Genomic DNA, 20,012 nt, shown 5'->3' on the forward strand with positions numbered 1-20,012 from the left:
CCTGCTGCCTGCAGAGTAATTTACATAAGCAATCTCCTTCGTTTTGAGGACCATCAGGTTATTCCCAACTTCCTGAGATTATCAAGAAAACCATGAGGAGAGTCTTGCAGTTAAAGCTTTGTAGATGTCCTTTATTTCCTTAGGATGAATTCCTTAAAGTGAAATTGCTAAATCAAAGGATATGCACATTGTCAAAGGCATTTGATGCCTATTATTAAACTGTTCTCCAGAAATGCCATACTTAACTTACACTCACCAGAAGTGTGTACTACAACTTACTAGAATTCACATGTTTTCCACGGAGTGGAAATGTGTTCTATTCACTTTCAAATAATCAGAGATGGAATACTGAACGGCACATGGTACTCAGCAAATGTTTGCTGAATGAATGAAGAACTGAATAAACAGAAGAAAAGTCCATTTGTGAAAAGCTCCCCGACTTGTGTATAGCTTAAAATAAGCATATCGTAACACAACTTCTAGATGTTGTCTAAATCTGACTGTTTCATGTAGAATTAATCCAGTAGCATCCTTTTGCACATGGGATTGATATTTATGGGATGCTCCACAACAGTGCTCCATCCAGGGAACAAAATCTTCGCTTCCTATCCATATTCACTACACAAGTACAGACCCAATCTTATTGTAATTTCTTTAACTTTCCATCATCACCTATGCAGGTTAGAGGTTATCTGGAAAGGAGTTAACCTAAATAGTAAAATGAGTAAAAGGGTGCTAAAATTTCACAAATCTATATTTCCAGATGTGTACACTCGGCCCTCTGTATCTGTGTGTTTCACATCTGCAGATTCAACCAACAACAGAATAAAAATGTTTGGGGGAAAATAATTCCAAAAAGTTCCAAAAAGCAAAACTTGTATTTGCTGCTCGTTGGCAACTATTTACATAGCGTTTACATTATATTTATAACTATTTACATAGCATTTACCTTGTGTTAGGTATTATAAGTACTTTAGAGATGATTTAAAGTATACAGGAGGTGGCTTCCCTGGTGGCATAGTAGTTAAGAATCCGCCTGCCAATGCAGGAGACATGGGTTCAAGCCCTGGTCCGGGAAGATCCCACATGCCGCGGAGCAACTAAAGCCCGTGTGCCACAACTACTGAGCTTGCGCTCTAGAGCCTGTGAGCCACAACTACTGAGCCTGCATGCCACAACTACTGAGCCTGCGCACCACAACTACTGAAGCCCACACGGCTAGAGCCTGTGCTCTGCAACAAGAGAAGCCACCGCAATGAGAAGCCCGCGCACCACAACGAAGAGTAGCCCCCGCTCACCACACTAGAGAAAGCCTGCGTGCAGCAATGAAGACCCAATGCAGCCAAAAATAAATACATAAATAAATTTATTTTTTAAATAAATAAATAAAATAAAGTATACGGGAGTATGAGTGTAGATTATAAGCAAAACCTGCACCATTCTACATAAGGGACTTGAGCATCTGTGGCTGTTGTATCCAGGGGGTCCTGGGACCAAAAGCCCAGGGATACCAAGGGACGACTACATATGCATCTCTCTGTTGTACAGCTCTGCTAGAATAAATGTCCCCAGAGCACCTCAATTTAAATCTCTTCCTTCCAAAACCTTCCACAGGTGGTAAGTTTCCTTCCAGCCAGTCAGTCAAGCCAGAAAATGTGTATTTTGTCCTATAAATCTTACTGATATTGCCTAGGTACATCTGAATTTATCAACCTGGACTATCCCTTCCTCCCTACTTCTACTCCCATTGAACTAATTTGCGCTCAAATGATCGCTACCCCTGACAATAATTTTCATCACTGATTTTTAGCAGGCTAGAGATATATTCAGTGTTACTCCTGAAAGGTCATTTGATGGTCCTAAGGAGAATGGGATGGAGGAGTGGAGGTGGCATAAAACTAGAGGTAGGGATATCAGTTGAGAAACTCTAGTGGTAAAATACATAAGTACTTCCCAAAGTTTTTTATTTTTAATAAATTTTATTTATTTATTTATTTTTGGCTGGGTTGGGTCTTCATTGCTGTGCGTGGGCTTTCTTTAGTTGCAGTGAGCGGGGGCTACTCTTCGTTGCGGTGCGCAGGTTTCTCATTGCGGTGGCTTCTCTTGTTGCAGAGCATGGGCTGTAGGCGTGCAGGCTTCAGTAGTTGTGGCTCACAGGCTCTAGAGCGCAGGTTCAGTAGTTGTGGCACACGGGCTTAGTTGCTCCACGGCATGTGGGATCTTCCCGGACCAGAGATTGAACCTGTGTCCCCTGCATTGGCAGGTGGATTCTTAACCACTGCGCCACCAGGAAGCCCCTTCCCAAAGTTTAACATGTTAAAATGGACCCTCTGATCCAGATGGTCTGGGGTGAGGGTCTGAGATTCTTAGATGTTCTCAAGTGACGTCAAGGCTGCTGGTCCATGGACCGCACTTTGAGTAGCAAGACTTTACACGAGAAACAATGAGGGCTTGAAACAAAAAATGACAGTGGAATCAAAAGGAGGGTATGGACTAATGAGATATTAAAGAGACATGACTTGTTGACCTGAGCTACCTGAGGTTACCTGAGCATGAGGTAGCCACATTGAGTTGACACAGCTCCTGCAAATAGTACAGAAGGGATGTTTGAATTAATCTGTGCAACTTTGCTTTAGAATGATAGCTTTTTGGAAGTAACTCTCAGTCCTTTATGTTACCTTGAAGGATCCATGGAGATATTGGTACCCTCCAGTTAAGATTCTCTGGCAATATAAATTTTTCAAAAGCATAAAGTCAGAAGAAATAGAAAACATTTACTCAGCATATACCATGAGCCAGTCACTCCATGCCTCTGCATATGTTATTCCTTCTCCTTGAATATCTCCATGACCACATCACACACGCACGCACACACACACACGAATTAACAATCTCTTCCTCTGTGTCACTGCCACATCTTTAATGTACTTCTTATCACACTGCACTGGAAATGCTGAAAGCAATTCTACAATCATAGAAAGTGTGGGTTTTGGAGCCACTCGAACTTCAGTTCAAATCATAGCTCTGCCATGTATTGGGTTGATGATGAAGACAAGTACCTTTGCTTCCTCAGTTATAAAAATGGAGGCGCCATCTACTGTGAGGTCATGTGTAGCCTTCAAGATGCTTTCCTTCAAGTAATAGGAAACCTAACTCACAGTGGTTTAAACAAGGAAGAGAATCTATCAGCTACTGAAACAGAAAAGCCCAGAGGTAAAGCAAGCTTTGAAATGGGCTACTGTAGAGATTAAGAAATCATCAGGGTTTCTCTGAGATTCTTTCAGTGATACACTCCTCTTCCTGTGCCCTTCATGCTAATAAAAATGGTTACAGCGGGCTTCCCTGGTGGCGCAGTGGTTGAGAGTCCGCCTGCTGATGCAGGGGACACGGGTTCGTGCCCCGGTCCGGGAAGATCCCTCGTGCCGCGGAGCGGCTGAGCCCGTGAGCATGGTCGCTGAGCCTGTGCGTCCACAATGGGAGAGGCCACAACAGTGAGAGGCCCACGTACCGCAAAAAAAAAAAAAATGGTTACAGCAGTTCTAGCACTCACATCTGTATTAATACCCCAACTTGAAAATAAGAATGCCTTTGTTTGGTGTTCCCAGCTAAAGTTAGGAGTATCACTCTCCTAATGCCTAATTGGACCACTGCAGGTCACATGGCCATCCCTGAACCAATCAGTGTAACCACAGGCAGGAAATGCACTGATTGGCTTCACCTTGGTCAGGTGCTCCATCCTTTGAGCCAGGAGTGGAATCACCCTGCCTGAGGATCTACAAACAGGAACTGGGAGCTGTGGGGAAGGAGGGTGGAAAATGGATTTTGGAGAGGCAGCTGACAGCTATTCACTACACCACACCCATTAGTACATTATACAAAGGGCGTGGCACAGAATCTTGTCTGCAGTTTGTGGGTGCACAGTAAGTGGTAGCTGTAATTTGCTTATAAGTCTATCTACTAGACCAGAAGCAAACTGAGAATGGGGTCCTTCTCAGCTCAGGCGTCCCTCATGCCTAGCACAGCACCTGGGACATAATGTAAATATTTTTTGAATTAATGTTAATAGTTGGAATGGGAAATACAATGTGATAAAGTTATAGAAATTATTACAAGAAAAAAAAGAGGATCGTATGACTTGAGGGAATATGAAAACATACACTGTTACTGGTCCACGACACTGATAAGATAACCAAGCTGGATATAGTTGAATTACAGACTGGGGTTAAAATTGGAATAAATTTCAGTATATATTTTTAGGGGTCTGCTCTAATTTTGGGTCAATTCAGAAAAGAAATTCTAAGTGAAGTGTCTTTATCTGCTTTGCCTGGCTTGGGAGTAGAAGAGAAGAAAATCAACCTTTTTCTTTCCCCCTTAAATCTATTCAAGAAGTGTTGCTTGAGCATACGCTACATGATCCCATATTATATAGGAAAATAAGTTTCAAGAGGACGGCTGATCTAGTCTATTATTTTGTGGATCTTAAGAATCAATGTCAATTAAAAAGACACTAACATCGATTAATCCCACTATGTGCCAGGCGCTGTCCTTCAAGCTTTCACAAATGTGATCTCTTTTAATCCTGAGTAAATTGAGGCTGTGAAAGGTTAAGCTCCTTACCCAGGATCACACAACTAATAAATAAAGACCCAGGTGCTGAGAGGCACATGCCTCAGAACCACTCTTCTTGTTACTAGAAAAGATTTCCTTGTATAAACCTCAGGGACTTTACAAGGGAAATATTGGATTACGGTAATATGACTCATTAGCCCAATTTAATATTACCTATTCATTATAATATAATGATGCTTGCATAGCAGAGAATGCTGTTGTATTTCTGCCTCTGGCTCAGATCACAGGAACTATGAACACAGGCTAATTACATGACCTACATAATCAATATTAAGAACATTTTTAATTGCTCTTATTTATGTGGTTGAAAATATATGGTCTAATTTTGGTCAGCAGTAGCATCTAGGTAATGCTGACTCAGAAGGGAAACATTTGTTGTTGCCAGGAGCAGTGCAAGAGAAAAGCTGAATCACACTGTACCACATCAGATGTTAACACTATTAATATAACATGCTGAATAGTGAGCAAGATGGAATCAGACCATCTCTGACCAACAGGTTCATCATTCTACCAGTGGACAGATCCAAGAAATGTCATGGTACTATGTCCCTACGTTGTATTATGTTTTTATCAACTAAGCTTATAATTAGTGTGTGGTTGTCTGGCCAATGACACCAGTGTAGTGTACCATCCAAAAAGGGGATTGCAAACTCAATGCCTTCAGGAGCCAGGTGGGTAATGGAAATGAACACATTGGGCGGGTTGTCAGACGTAGGGAGTGAAGTCTATAGTGAACTCTCCAACAGAAGTACATTTTTCAGGAGATGCCAGAAACCCAGATTTTTAATATGAAATATCCCATCTTCAAACTGTGTGACTGCCATAAAAGCACTCTTGTGGGCCAGATTTGTCCATTCTCCCCTGCATGCCTCTGTTAAAAGACTCCTAGTTCATCTCTCATTTCTGTCTTCTTCTATCCTATGGAAGTCTGAACTTGCTTGGGTTCCAGTTTTCTTTTTGAGATAAGAGTTTCTGATACATGCTGTAGTTGTCTATTTGAGACACTGAGAAATTAAATCAATTTTAATTTTTTTATTATTTTTTATACAGTTGTTAAAGGTTACACTCCATTTACAGTTATTACAAAATATTGACTATATTCCCTATGTTGCACAATTCATCCTTGTAGCCTATCTTACACCCAATAGTTTGTACCTCCCTCTCCCCCACTCCTATATTGCACACCCCCAACTGGTAACCACTAGTTTCTTCTCTGTATCTGTGAGTCTGCTTCTTTTCTGTTATATTCACTAGTTTGTAGTGGTGTTTAGATTCCACATATTAAGTGATATACAGTATTTGTGTTTCTCTATCTGACTTATTTCACTTAGCATGCCTTCCAAGTCCATCCATGTTGCTGCAAATGGCAAAATTTCATTCTTTTTATGGCTGAGTAGTATTCTACTGCCATACACACCATAAACATACCACATCTTCTTTATCCATCCATCTCTTGATGGACACTTAGGTAGCTTCCATATCTTGGCTATTTGCTGCAAATCAAAATTTCATTCTTTTTATGGCTGAGTAGTATTCTACTGCCATACACACCATAAACATACCACATCTTCTTTATCCATCCATCTCTTGATGGACACTTAGGTAGCTTCCATATCTTGGCTATTGTAAATAAGGCAATTTTTTTTTTTGGCCGCACCGCACACTTGCAAGGTCTTAGTTCTTCGACCAGGGACTGAACCCAGGCCCTCAGCAGTGAAAGTGTGGAGTCCTAGCCACTGGACCACCAGGGATTTCCTAATAATGCAATTTAAAAATAAACTGTTTCTGCTCTATGGTCTTCCTTTATTCAATCAAAAATGTCTCTTGAGTACCTATTGTAGGCCAGGTGTTTTTCTGGGAGCTTGGGCTACATCAGTCAGCAAAAGAGACAAAGAATCCTGCCCCCCTGGAGCTTGGGGGAAGAGAAAGGTGGAAACATGCAATAAACAATAAACATAATAAATAAATAAACTATATAGGATAGTAGAAGAAGACGTTACAGCTATGGAAAAATAAAGTACAGCTGAGTAAGGAAGATTGGGAGAGTATAGCAGAAAGGGGGGCCAATGACAATTTTAACCAGGGTGGTAGGGGCAGACCTTATTGAGAAGATACATTTAAGCAAAGAATTGAAGGAGTTGAGGGAGTTGGCCATGAGATTATGGTAGGGAAGAGCCAGTGCAAGGATCCTACAGTATCCAGCCTCCATTAGGGCCCCCAGTGACCCCCTGCCTCCTGGTGTTCATGCCCTTGAGGGCTGAATTTAGAAGAGAGGAGAAGAGAGTGTGGCAGAAGTGAAAGTGTGTGACTTGAAAACTAAGTCATAAAAGGCATGTGTTGGTGTTTTCTTGAGTGTTCTTTCTCTCTTGGATCTCACTCTACAGAAAGCTGTGTTGGGAGCTGCCCAATGGAGAAGTTCATGTGGTGAGGAACTGAGGTCTCCAGCCAACAGCCAGGTGAGTGAGTTTGGAAGCGGGTCCTCCAGCCCCAGTCAAGTCTTCACAGACGGCAGCCCCAGCTGCCGTCTTGACTGTAACCTCATGGGAGATCCTGATCTCCAACCACCCTGCTAAGACACTCCCAGATTCCTGACCCACAGAAACTCTGTGAGATAATGTATGCTTTTTCTCCTAATTACACTTTGGGGTAATTTGTTACACGGCAACAGATAAATAATACAGACCCTAAATTAGACTGTGCCTGGAGAATGTGAGGCAGAGAGGGAAGTGGTAGGAACTGAGAACAGAGGGTCAAGGAGTGTGGTAGGATCTCCAGGCTTCTATAAGAATCCTGGTTGTTCCTCAGAGTGAGATGGACAGCCACTGCCAGGGTTCATTCTCAGAAGAGTGACATGAGATGACTTACTGGTCTGACAACTGAGAAAGAAGGTAGGATTTCTTTAGCCCTATATAACAAATTATTTCATACTCATGATGATTCAGAAAAGCTTTTTCTTTTTTTCTCCCTTGCCTCTAATTTCTGTCCTTGATTATCCTGTCAGCCTTGGGTTTTCACCCAAGTCTCCCTTGGATATTCCATGTGGACCTTACATTCTAGCATCTTCCATGTCTCAAAACCTCGTCTTTCTCCCTTCAGGAACCCATCCAGAAACAATATTTTGGATGCTGCCTGACTTCAGCGGAACTACTTTTAAACCTTTGTAAAAGCCAGACACTTTACTCTTTGTTTTAGAGGATTACCCTACATTGTATCAAACATATTGAAATGCACCCACATCCCACATTTAATATAGATGATATAATTATGTGAATTGAGTCGCAGATTACTGGCCAACATTATATTTTCTTTTAAAAGAGATTTAAACTTATTGATTTTGATTTTCTGAGTTTTATTTGTATTTTGAAGCCATACCTATGTATGTATAGACATATATGTATATATGCATGTATGTATGTGTGTATACACATACACACACACTTCAAGTTTTAAACATCTTTATAAACCTTTAAAGGTCACAGACCCTAATGACCATGCTTACAGTGCCCAAAAGGTAAGATAACCTGGAACCAGTTTCCTTATATCCTGTAGAACAGAGTTTCTCAACTTAGTACAATTGACATCTGGAGTCAGATTATTTTCTCTTGTAGGAGCTGTCCTGTGCATCGTAGGACGTTTAGCATCATCCATGGACTCTACCCACCAGATGCCTGTAGCACACCCTCTCCCCTCCACCCCATTGTGACAACCAAAAATGTCTCCAGACATTGCCAAATATCCCCTGGGTGTAGGGTTGCCAGATAGAATACAGAACTTCCACTTAAATATAAATTTCAGATAAACAACAAACCACATTTATTCATATGCCCCAAGTGCAATATTTGGGACATAATTACACTAAAAAAGTGTTCACTGTTTGTCTGAAATTCAAATTTAGCTGGGGGTCCTATACTTTTATTTGCTAAATCTGGCAACCCTACCTGGAGAGAAAAATTATCCCCAGAGGAGAACCATCGCCCTTGATCTTAATTCCCACCTCCGCCTTCCCTTCTCTCTATGCTTGAGCTTTAATGGTATATTACTTATTACACTGGTTAGTAAAGTCAAAGAAATCTACTTTCTTCAACTTCAGGGGGTTAATACGCATGAATGCAATTAGTGCCATTGTCAGTACTCATTTACACAGAAGTCAACCAACCAGTATTTCTTGAACTCCTTTGGGCAAAGCATTGGGCTAGAGGGATACAGAAGAAATATAAAATATAACCCTTAACTTGGAAGAGTTCCAATTTCATTGGGAGAAAATATAATATACACAAAATAGCTTATAATAGAGAATAAAACAAAATAAAGTGCTAAATTATCTGGTACAAATAATTGTATAAATGCTGGTATAAATGCTCTGGTATAAATGCTCTCAGAGTCAGGAGAAAAGAAGTGTAACAAAAGCCAGAACAGGCAGAGATGGCTTTATAGCAAGGTGTCGGGGACTGGGCTTTGAAAAACAACTTTAAAACTAGAGTAGGTACTCAGTTCAATAAACATTTGGATTTTGTTGTTGTTGTTGTTGTTTATTTTTTTATACAGCAGGCTTATTAGTCATCAACTTTATACACATCAGTGTATACATGTCAATCCCAATCACCCAATTCATCACACCACACCCGCCACCCGCCCGCCGCCTTCCCCGCTTCATGTCCATACGTTTGTGCTCTACATCTGTGTCTCAATTTCTGCCCTGCAAACCGGTCCATCTGTACCATTTTTCTAGGTTCCACATACGTGCGTTAATATACGATATTTGTTTTTCTCTTTCTGACTTACTTCACTCTGTATGACAGTCTCTAGATCCATCCACATCTCAACAAATGACCCAATTTCGTTCCTTTTTTATGGCTGAGTAATATTCCATTGTATATATGTACCACAATTTCTTTATCCATTCGTCTGTCGATGGGCATTTAGGTTGCTTCCATGTCCTGGCTATTGTAAATAGTGTTGCAATGAACATTGGGGTGCATGTGTCTTTTTGAATTATGGTTTTCTCTGGGTATATGCCCAGTAGTGGGATTGCTGGATCATATGGTAATTCTATTTTTAGTTTAAGGAACCTCCATACTGTTCTCCATACTGGCTGTATCAATTTACATTCCCACTGGCAGTGCAAGAGGGTTCCCTTTTCTCCACACCCTCTCCAGCATTTGTTGTTTGTAGATTTCCTGATGATGCCCATTCTAACTGGTGTAAGGTGATAACCTCATTGTAGTTTTGATTTGCATTTCTCTAATAATTAGTGATGTTGAGCAGCTTTTAATGTGCTTCTTGGCCATCTGTATGTCTTCTTTGGAGAAATGTCTGTTTAGCTCTTCTGCCCACTTTTGGATTGGGTTGGGTTTTTTTTTATTATTAAGCTGCATGAGCTGTTTATATATTTTGGAGATTAATCCTTTGTCCATTGATTCATTTGCAAATATTTTCTCCCTTTCTGAGGGTTGTCTTTTCGTATTGTTTATGGTTTACTTTGCTGTGCAAAAGCTTTGAAGTTTCATTAGGTCCCACTTGTTTTTGTTTTTATTTCCATTACTTTAGGAGGTGGATCAAAAAATATCTTGCTGTGATTTATGTCAAAGAGTGTTCTTCCTATATTTTCCTCTAAGAGTTTTATAATGTCCAGTCTTACATTTAGGTCTCTAATCCATTTTGAGTTTATTTTTGTGTATGGTGTTAGGAAGTGTTCTAATTTCATTCTTTTACATGTAGCTATCCAGTTTTCCCAGCACCACTTATTGAAGAGACTGTCTTTTCTCCATTGTATATCCTTGCCTCCTTTGTCATAGTTGACCACAGATGCGTGGGTTCATCTCTGGGCTTTCTATCTTGTTCCATTGATCTATGTTTCTGTTTTTGTGTCAGTACCATATTGTCTTGATTATTGTAACTTTGTAGTATAGTCTGAAGTCAGGGAGTCTGATTTCTCCAGCTCCGCTTTTTCCCCTCAAGACTGCTTTGGCTATTTGGGGCCTTTTGTGTCTCCATACAAATTTTAAGTTTTTTTGTTCTAGTTCTGTAAAAAATGCCATTGGTAGTTTGATAGGGATTGCATTGAATCTGTAGATTGCGTTGGGTAGTATAGTCATTTTCACAATATTGATTCTTCCAATCCAAGAACATGGTATATCTCTCCATCTATTTGTATCATCTTTAATTTCTTTCAACAGTGTCTTATACTTTTCTGCATACAGGTCTTTTGTCTCCCTAGGGAGGTTTATTCCTATGTATTTTATTCTTTTTGATGCAATGGTAAATAGGAGTGTTTCCTTAATTTCTCTTTCAGATTTTTCATTATTAGTATATAGGAACGCAAGAGATTTCTGTGCATTAATTTTGTATCCTGCAGCTTTACCAAATTCATTGATTAGCTCTAGTAGTTTTCTGGTGGCATCTTTAGGATTCTCTATGTATAGTATCATGTCATCTGCAAACAGTGACAGTTTTACTTCTTCTTTTCCAAGTTGTATTCCTTTTATTTCTTTTTCTTCTCTGATTGCCATGGCTAAGACTTCCAAAACTATGTTGAATAACAGTGGTGACAGTGGACATCCTTGTCTTGTTCCTGATCTTAGAGGAAATGCTTTCAGTTTTTCACCATTGAGAATGATGTTTGCTGTGGGTTTGTCATATATGGCCTTTATTATGTTGAGGTAGGTTCCCTCTATGCCTACTTTCTGGAGAGTTTTTATCATAAATGGGTGTTGAATTTTGTCAAAAGCTTTCTCTGCCTCTATTGAGATGGTCATATGGTTTTTCTCCTTCAATTTGTTAATATGTTGTACCACACTGATTGATTTGCATATATTGAAGAATTCTTGCATCCCTGGGATAAATCCTACTTGATCATGGTGTATGATCCTTTTAATGTGCTGTTGGATTCTGTTTGCTAGTATTTTGTGGAGGATTTTTGCATCTATTTTCATCAGTGATATTGGTCTGTAATTTTCTTTCTTTGTGACATCTTTGTCTGGTTTTGGTATCAGGGTGATGGTGGCCTCATAGAATGAGTTTGGGACTGTTCCTTCCTCTGCAATTTTTTGGAAGACTTTGAGAAGGATGGGTGTTAGCTCTTCTCTAAATGTTTGATAGAATTCGGCTGTGAAGCCATCTGGTCCTGGACTTCTGTTTGTTGGAAGATTTTTAATCACAGTTTCAATTTCATTACTTGTGATTGGTCTGTTCATATTTTCTATTTCTTCCTGATTCAGTCTTGGCAGGTTATACCTTTCTAAGAGTTTGTCAGTTTCTTCCAGGTTGTCCATTTTATTGGCATAGAGTTGCTTGTAGTAGTCTCTCAGGATGCTTTGTATTTCTGCAGTGTCAGCTGTAACTTCTCCTTTTTCATTTCTAATTTTATTGATTTGAGTCCTCTCCCTCTTTTTCTTGATGAGTCTGGCTAATGGTTTATCAATTTTGTTTATCTTCTCAAAGAACCAGCTTTTAGTTTTATTGATCTTTGCTACCATTTTCTTCATTTCTTTTTCATTTATTTCTGATCTGATCTTTATGATTTCTTTCCTTCTGCTAACTTTGGGGTTTTTTTGTTCTTCTTTCTCTAATTGCTTTAGGTGTAAGGTTAGGTTGTTTATTTGAGATATATCTTGTTTCTTAAGGTAGGATTGTATTGCTATAAACTTCCCTCTTAGAACTGCTTTTGCTGCATCCCATAGGTTTTGGGTCATCGAGTTTTCATTGTCGTTTGTTTCTAGGTATTTTTTTAATTTCCTCTTTGATTTCTTCAGTGATCTCTTGGTTAATAAGTAGTGCATTGTTTAGCCTCCATGTGTTTGTATTTCTTATAGATGTTTTCCTGTACTTGATTTCTAGTCTCATAGCGTTGAGGTCGGAAAAGATACTTGATACGATTTCAGTTTTCTTAAATTTACCAAGGCTTTTCTTGTGACCCAAGATATGATCTATCCTGGAGAATGTTCCATGAGCACTTGAGAAAAAAGTGTATTCTGTTGTGTTTGGATGGAATGTCCTACAAATATCAGTTAAGTCCATCTAGTGTAATGTATCATTTAAAGCTTGTGTTTCCTTACTTATTTTCATTTTGGATGATCTGTCCATTGGTGAAAGTGGGGTGTTAAAGTCCCCTACTATGATTGTGTTACTGGCGATTTCCCCTTTTATGGCTGTTAGTATTTGCCTTATGTATTGAGGTCCTATGTTGGGTGCATAAATGTTTACAATTGTTATATCTTCTTCTTGGATTGATCCCTTGATCATTATGTAGTGTCCTTCTCTGTCTCTTGTAATAGTCTTTGTTTTAAAGTCTATTTTGTCTGATATGGGAATTGCTAGTCCAGCTTTCTTTTGATTTCCATTTGCGTGGAATATCTTTTTCTATCCCCTCACTTTCAGTCTGTATGTGTCCCTGTATGTGTCCCTAGGTCTGAAGTAGACAGCATATATACAGGTCTCGTTTCCACAACAAGAGAAGCCACTGCAATGAGAAGCCCGCGCACCGCAACGAAGAGTAGCCCCTGCTCGCCACAACTAGAGACCCGCGCGCAGCAACAAAAACCCAACGCAGCCATAAATAAATAGATAAAGAGGTAAATAAATAACATATTACAAGCAACTTACCTATCACCCTTAAAAAAAAAAATTCACACATCACCTGTAGAAAATTCTCTAATACTGTTCTCACAAATTCATTATTGGCCAAAAGCCTGGAAATTGTGGTAATTTACCTTTAGTAATATTTATTATTATGGAGCAAAAACAGACTGCAAAAACTTGGCAAATTATAATTTTTGTGTGGTGGGTCTGTATCTTACTGTTCAGTATATTAATTTAATACTTCATGTCCCTTTATTAAGTCCTCTAAATATTATTGTTTTCTCTGGCATTCAACCCATGCATAAACTGACTTTTTCCTGTTTTCCTTTTGTAGCAAAGTTAAACTGGCCAAATGTACAACAACTTTACTGACATACTTTTTTTTTCCCCTAAGAACATTTTCTTAATCTTCAATTTAGAGGCCTGCTATTGAAGAAATCAAGTGGACAGGGAATATTTTCACTTTGGTTTAGCAGTTTCTGTTTCAACTTTCCAATTTACAACCCTTATGCAGAAAACATTCAGAAAGAATGACCCATGAAAATTTAACAAACCTGAACTCTACATGTTACTTTATTTCATTTGTTCTATCCCCCTTCAAATTCTAGAACTAACAGATGGGTACAAAGAAAGGAATTCCATCTCCCACCCTCCAAGTTAACTTCCTGACAGCCACTTACTATTTCCATTATATCCACAACAGTTCAATTATAATATTGAAACAACAGAAAGGGACCTGATGAGAATGTTAAATAAGTGAAGCCACTATGGAGAATAGTATGGAGGTTCCTTAAAAAACTAAAAATAGAGCTACCATATGATCCTACAATCCCAATCCTGGACATATATCTGGAGAAAACTCTAATTCGAAAAGATACATGCACTCCAATGTTCATAGCAGCACTATTTACAATAGCCAAGACATGGAAGCAACCTAAATGTCCATTGATAGATGAATGGATAAAGAAGATGTGGTATATATATATATAAAATGGTTCGAGTCCAACAGTAGAAGAAAAGCCAATGTCCCAGTTTGAAGGCAGTCAGGCAGTAAGAATTCTATTACTTGGGATGAGGCCAGCCTTTCTGTTCTATTCAGGCCTTCAGCTGATTGGGCAAGGCCCACCCACATTAGGGAAGGCAATCTGCTTGACATAGTCTACCAATATAAATGTCACTCTCATCCAAAAACACCTTCAGAGAAACACCCAGAATAATGATTGACCAAATATCTGGGCACCCCATGGCCCAGTCAAGTGCACACATAAAACTAACCATCACAAAGGGTAATTTAGTGGTTTGGAGAAGGCCCAACTATCAAGATTCCACCCAATTCCCCCTTTTTTGTTTCGGCCATGCCACATGGCTTGTGGGATCTTAGTTCCCTGACCAGGGATCAAACCCAGGGCCCCTGCAGTGGAAGCATGGAGTTCTAACCACTGGACTGCAGGGAATTCCCTCCCCCCTTTTTTTTTTTTTGGCTGTGTTGGGTCTTGGTTGCTGCGCATGGGCTTTCTCTGGTCGTGGCGAGTGGGGGCTACTCTTCATTGTGGTGCATGGGCTTCTCATTGCGGTGGTTTCTCTTGTTGCGGAGTACAGGCTCTAGGTGCACGGGCTTCAGCGGTTGTGGCGCGTGGGCTCAGTAGTTGTGGCACACAGGCTCAGTAGTTGTGGCACATGGGCTTAGTTGCTCCGCGACACGTGGGATCTTCCCGGACCAGGGCTCAAACACATGTCCCCTGCATTAGCAGGCAGATTCTTAACCACTGTGCCACCAGGGAAGCCCTCTCCACCCAGTTATTAAAGACAAACAATCCAGTCTTTGTAGAGCTGGGGAGAGGTGTGACGAGATGGTTTTCAGAGGGTATGTGCAAGTTGGGCCAGGGGCATCAAAGCCTACAAGTCATAACCATCTCCAAGAAAAGACAATTTTATGGGCCTAAGGCCAAAGTAGGTGAAGGTCTGGACTGTGCCCAGCTTAAGACAGAAACAGCTGCCTGCACATGGGGATGAAAATGAAAGGGCCATCAGTCCAGACTGCTCAGCAGCAGTCCAGAGGCAAAAAACAAAGATGAGAAATCCAAATTACATTCATTCATTCAGCAGTATTACAGGGCCTCTGCTACATGCCCAACACTGCTAGACATTTCAGATACAAGTATGCATAAGAAATATATTCTTCCCTCCGGAAGCTCAGTCTAGAAGGGAATACAAATATGCAAACAGATAATGATTATCCATTGTGGAAGGTTCACAATACATAGCAATGATAGACAGCATAATGTAAAGTGTCTCAGAGGTCTTCTTGCCAAAAAATACCCTCTTATCTCCACCCCCTCCCACCACAGCAATAGTTACTAAAATTCCATCCAGAGATTCATTTGTGTTAGCAATTAAAACAAAACAAAACTCAACTAGAAAGGCTGTCATCCACATCTCAGTAAATTAGCTTAATAAACCTACTTTTCTAAATGTAGCTGAAATCAGTCAGATAGAGAGAATGGGAGTTTTGAGAGGTGAGGAAAAGACATGAGAACTGATTTGGAAGATATAGCACTAAGTCAGAGAGAATGCAGGGAACGGGCATCCAGAGGAAGGAGAGGATCTCTGAAAAGAAAGGGGACACTTCAAGGTCAAAATCTTCAAGTACAAGGACACATTAAGTTTCTAATACTTTCAGAAGATGAACCCAATTTCTAATGGAAGCTGCCTCCAGAATGTTCACTCACTTCAAAATTCTCCCTAGGGCTGATTGATCCTTCCACATTTTCTTCCCCCAGAGGGAAGAAAAGATCCAAAGAGGAGGCTCTGCTACCATCTCTCTACATCATGGCTGTCATGTCACTTAAGTAGTCTGATCCCTAACTTCATCACAGTTATTCTGTCCCCTTGGATTGTCTGGGTGGTCAGGGTTAGGGAGGGATGAAGGACAGGAGAAGGGGGCTTGTTATGGCCATTTGACAGAGAAAGGAAGGAAGGTATGGATAAATAAAGATTTAAGGAAAGAAAGACACAAGGGGGAAGAGAACTAAAAAAAGATACGCTTCTAACTGATATATGCCAATAATGTTACTCAGTTGCTAACTATTCCATTTTATTGACTTGGTTGGCTACTGCTCACAGTAGCTTGAAATTCCAAGTACATCCTTTATTGTTAATCTCCAGATTTCCCCTTTCACTTATTCCCCATTATAAAAAGAAAAATTTTCAATAGTTGTTTAATTGCATTTTCTGTTCTTTAGATTCTAAACATTGTGGGTAAAACTAGGTTAAGTGTAGCCAATGCAAGGTCAAGATCTTCAGGCACAAAAAATCCATTAAATTTCTAATTTAATGAACCTAATTTCAAACGAAAGCTGCATCCAGAATATATGGTTAAGCATGTTCTGGGTATAATTTGTTTTGGCAAACACTATAGAAATTCACATAAAATTTCACTGAACTAAAAGTAAATTGCCCACCTAGCAAAAGATATTTTTCAATAGCTTCAAATGAATCCTAAAGGATGACAATTCTTGGAGAGAAATAAAGTATGGGCGAGTTAAAAACTGTAATTCTGGGTCATCTACCTCAATTAGAGAGACTATCTACGTTTAATTTGGTTGTGGTTAACACAGTTGATTTGGAGGCCTTATTTATACACAACCTGAAATACCAAAGTTAAATCTCTATATCTATGTGTTTTATAGTGAAAGAAATGAAACAAAATTTTCTTCAAAGTATTAAAAACCAAAATTGCAATTATTAATGAAGTACTAGAATGTGAAACTGTTTTCCTCTTTGAATTATCTTTTAGTAGCTGTAATTCCTCTGATTCATTAAACGCTTTTCTTATTCTGGCCCCCCAAAACATCAATACAAATAAGATAAAGTTTTCCTAAAGCATCCTTCGTGAACCCCTAAATGAACCCCTAAATGCAAAATCTCATGAGCCCCTAAATGCAAAATTTCACTGACTGTGTAGTGGGCAGATAATCACTTTGTCTGCTGAATCACCTTACTGACAGATTTTGAGGAAAATATTTTTACATGCCACTCTCAAACTTGATATCAGAAATTTTTATGCAAAAAAAATTGCGAACTTGCAAACTCTCACATTGCCTAATTTTTCCTCACCAAACCCACTATGATATAGCTAAAAGGGAATAACTTTCATTAATTTTCCTACAAATGAAAAAGACTGATAGGTTACAAATTATGCATGATTTTTAATTACAAGTAAGCTGGACAGAAACATCTACTTTATTCAAAGTTGAGGAACAGCCAATGGAAATTCCCTCTAATTTAGAACTTGAATGCCTTTTCTTTTTCTTCTCTCTCTTTCAAGATCTCATCTCATCTGATCCTACCATCACCACTCCAGTTCAGAACTTCAGTCTTGCGACTTTCCATCCTTCAAGACCCAGCTCAGGCATCTCCTCCATGGAGCCTTCCCAGGTTGCCTCGGGCGCCATGACTTCAAAGTACCTACTGCTTATGTCACTAACCTACAGCTGGGACGCATTACTTGAGTAATATTCAAGCTTTCTATTGACCACTTGTCACGGATGCTGTTCAAGCAATGAATGATGAATCGGATTAGATGTCCTGAGAACCTGATTATCAATTTCTTCACTTATACTCCCAACTAGACCACGGACTTCTTTTAACAGTTATTGCCTTGTTTACCCTCTTCACATCCCTACAGTGGCCCTTTAATAACAATTTATTATTTACATAAGGGTTATGAAATTTTATCTACTATGGTTATCCTGGTGGACTATAAGGATGGTTGCATCCACTTGTATAGAAGGAAAAGATCTCCCCTGAACTGAGAAATCATTTTTCAGTTATCTGGGTAAAAGGCCTATATCTGAGACTGGAAATGGAAACCACTAGTCCAAAAAGATGGGACTGGGCACTCTTGATTTTACTGGTAGCAGGGCCAAGAAGACAACTCCCCAGTAGTGGTGGCCAATGGCATAACCATACAATGACCATCAGGGCATCAGAAAAGTAGGAAAGCTGGGTAGGTGCCATTAGAGTTACAAGGTAAATACGTCAAATGCCAGGACCCAGGATCAAAAAGCAATATTCTGTAAACTTTTTTCAAAAAAATGCTTCAACATCCTCTAAATTTCCTTTTTGTTTTCTACACGTATTAGGTAAAGTTGTTTTGAAAATCCAGTCTACCTCAACTCTGTCAAGGAAAATCAATGAAAGCTTTTGCCTTTGCCTGAGCAACCAGGGGGGCCAGAAAAGGGGCCAGGTGGCAACACACAAGCAAGTTAAAGAAACCTTATGAATGGGAAAATCTGGAAGAAGAATAAGAGCCACCTGCTCTGTTCTAAACACTGGAAGGTTGAGAGCGTGTTTTACCAAGGACAGCAGCATTTTAAAACAAACACTGCATTATTTCGAATGAGTTCCATTTCTCACACTAAAAAAAAAAGTAGTCCTGCATAAAAATTAAAAGGGTATTATTTTAAAAATTCAGAGAATACATGCTACATATTCTCTCTACAGTACAGAGTAACACATTATTGAGTAAAGATTATCATACTTTTATGAATAATAAGCTTTTCCCCCTCGACAGTATAAACAAGGTCCGTTTTCTGAAATATTTTCCCAAACACTATTCTTCCACCATAAGTAATACTGACGCTCATCTAAAAGATTGCCAGGTAGTTCTTTCTATAGTTACTCTGGATATTCTTTTCAAATGACAAAACGTGTCTTATATGTTGTGAAATAGCTCTTCTGTTGTACGAACTACCTTTAAAACTACTGAAAAAAAATTATTTTAGAATTAAACTATCTAGAAATTTCTTTACTCTTGCCCCAATAATGTAAAATATACTCATATCTGTTAAATTCAAATAAATCCACACTTAAAAGTTATTTACTTATGACATATAAATTTATATTACAAGTTATATAAATTACATGCTTAAAATATTTAGGCATACATTCTTAAATTAATCTTAAATATAAATTCTCAAGATAAATATATTAACATCTCAGTGCTTCACATCTTTAAATCTGTGAAACACTCCATGGAAAGCAACAGGATAGTGATGCAATTCTCGGGTGAAAATTGCTAGAACTTCTTGAAATAGTCAAATAATTTTTAAACCCACTGGTTTTGAAGTTAGAAAAACTGAGTAAATCTGAAAAACTGGATCAAGTTTCTCATGTACACCTTAAAGATTACCTATTAGATTTATGTTAAAGCACTAATTTTAAAAAAGATAACATCAGTGTGAATTTGGGGTAACCATTTTCCCTGGAACTTTATGGAATAGAGTTCTCCCTTCCAGAAGAAAACTTATTAATTTTTTTTAGAAACTTCACTCAATATATTTCTTTTAAAAGCCAAATATTTTATATATTTCATGTATCTAGGAAATGGGATATTTAGCCAAGTGACTATGCTGAAAACTAAAAAACATTAACTAAAAAAATAATTAAAAACTATAAAAGTAGAAGACATCAGTAAAATACACTCTATACAAAACACTAATCATACACTGTGCACATTTCTTTTTATATAAAACATACTTCCAGAACTTTAGTATTAGCATAACAATAAATTATTATACAGCATTTTAGGGGAAAATTTGGTTATTCCATATTCCTGATTGAATTCTGTGTAAACAGAAATTAACTATAAGGACTATTTTTGGTATAAAAGGTAATCTGAGCCAAAAGTGTTTAAGAGATAACCTGAGATTTCAGAAGAGAGATGTATACAATCAAAATGGAAGCTCCTTAAATCAACTGGCAATAAAAGATTAGACCAGAAATAGTAATGATTATAAATTGCC

The sequence above is a fragment of the Lipotes vexillifer genome, unplaced genomic scaffold (genome assembly GCF_000442215.2).
Source record: "Lipotes vexillifer unplaced genomic scaffold, Lipotes_vexillifer_v1.1 scaffold232, whole genome shotgun sequence".
Taxonomy (NCBI): domain Eukaryota; kingdom Metazoa; phylum Chordata; class Mammalia; order Artiodactyla; family Lipotidae; genus Lipotes; species Lipotes vexillifer.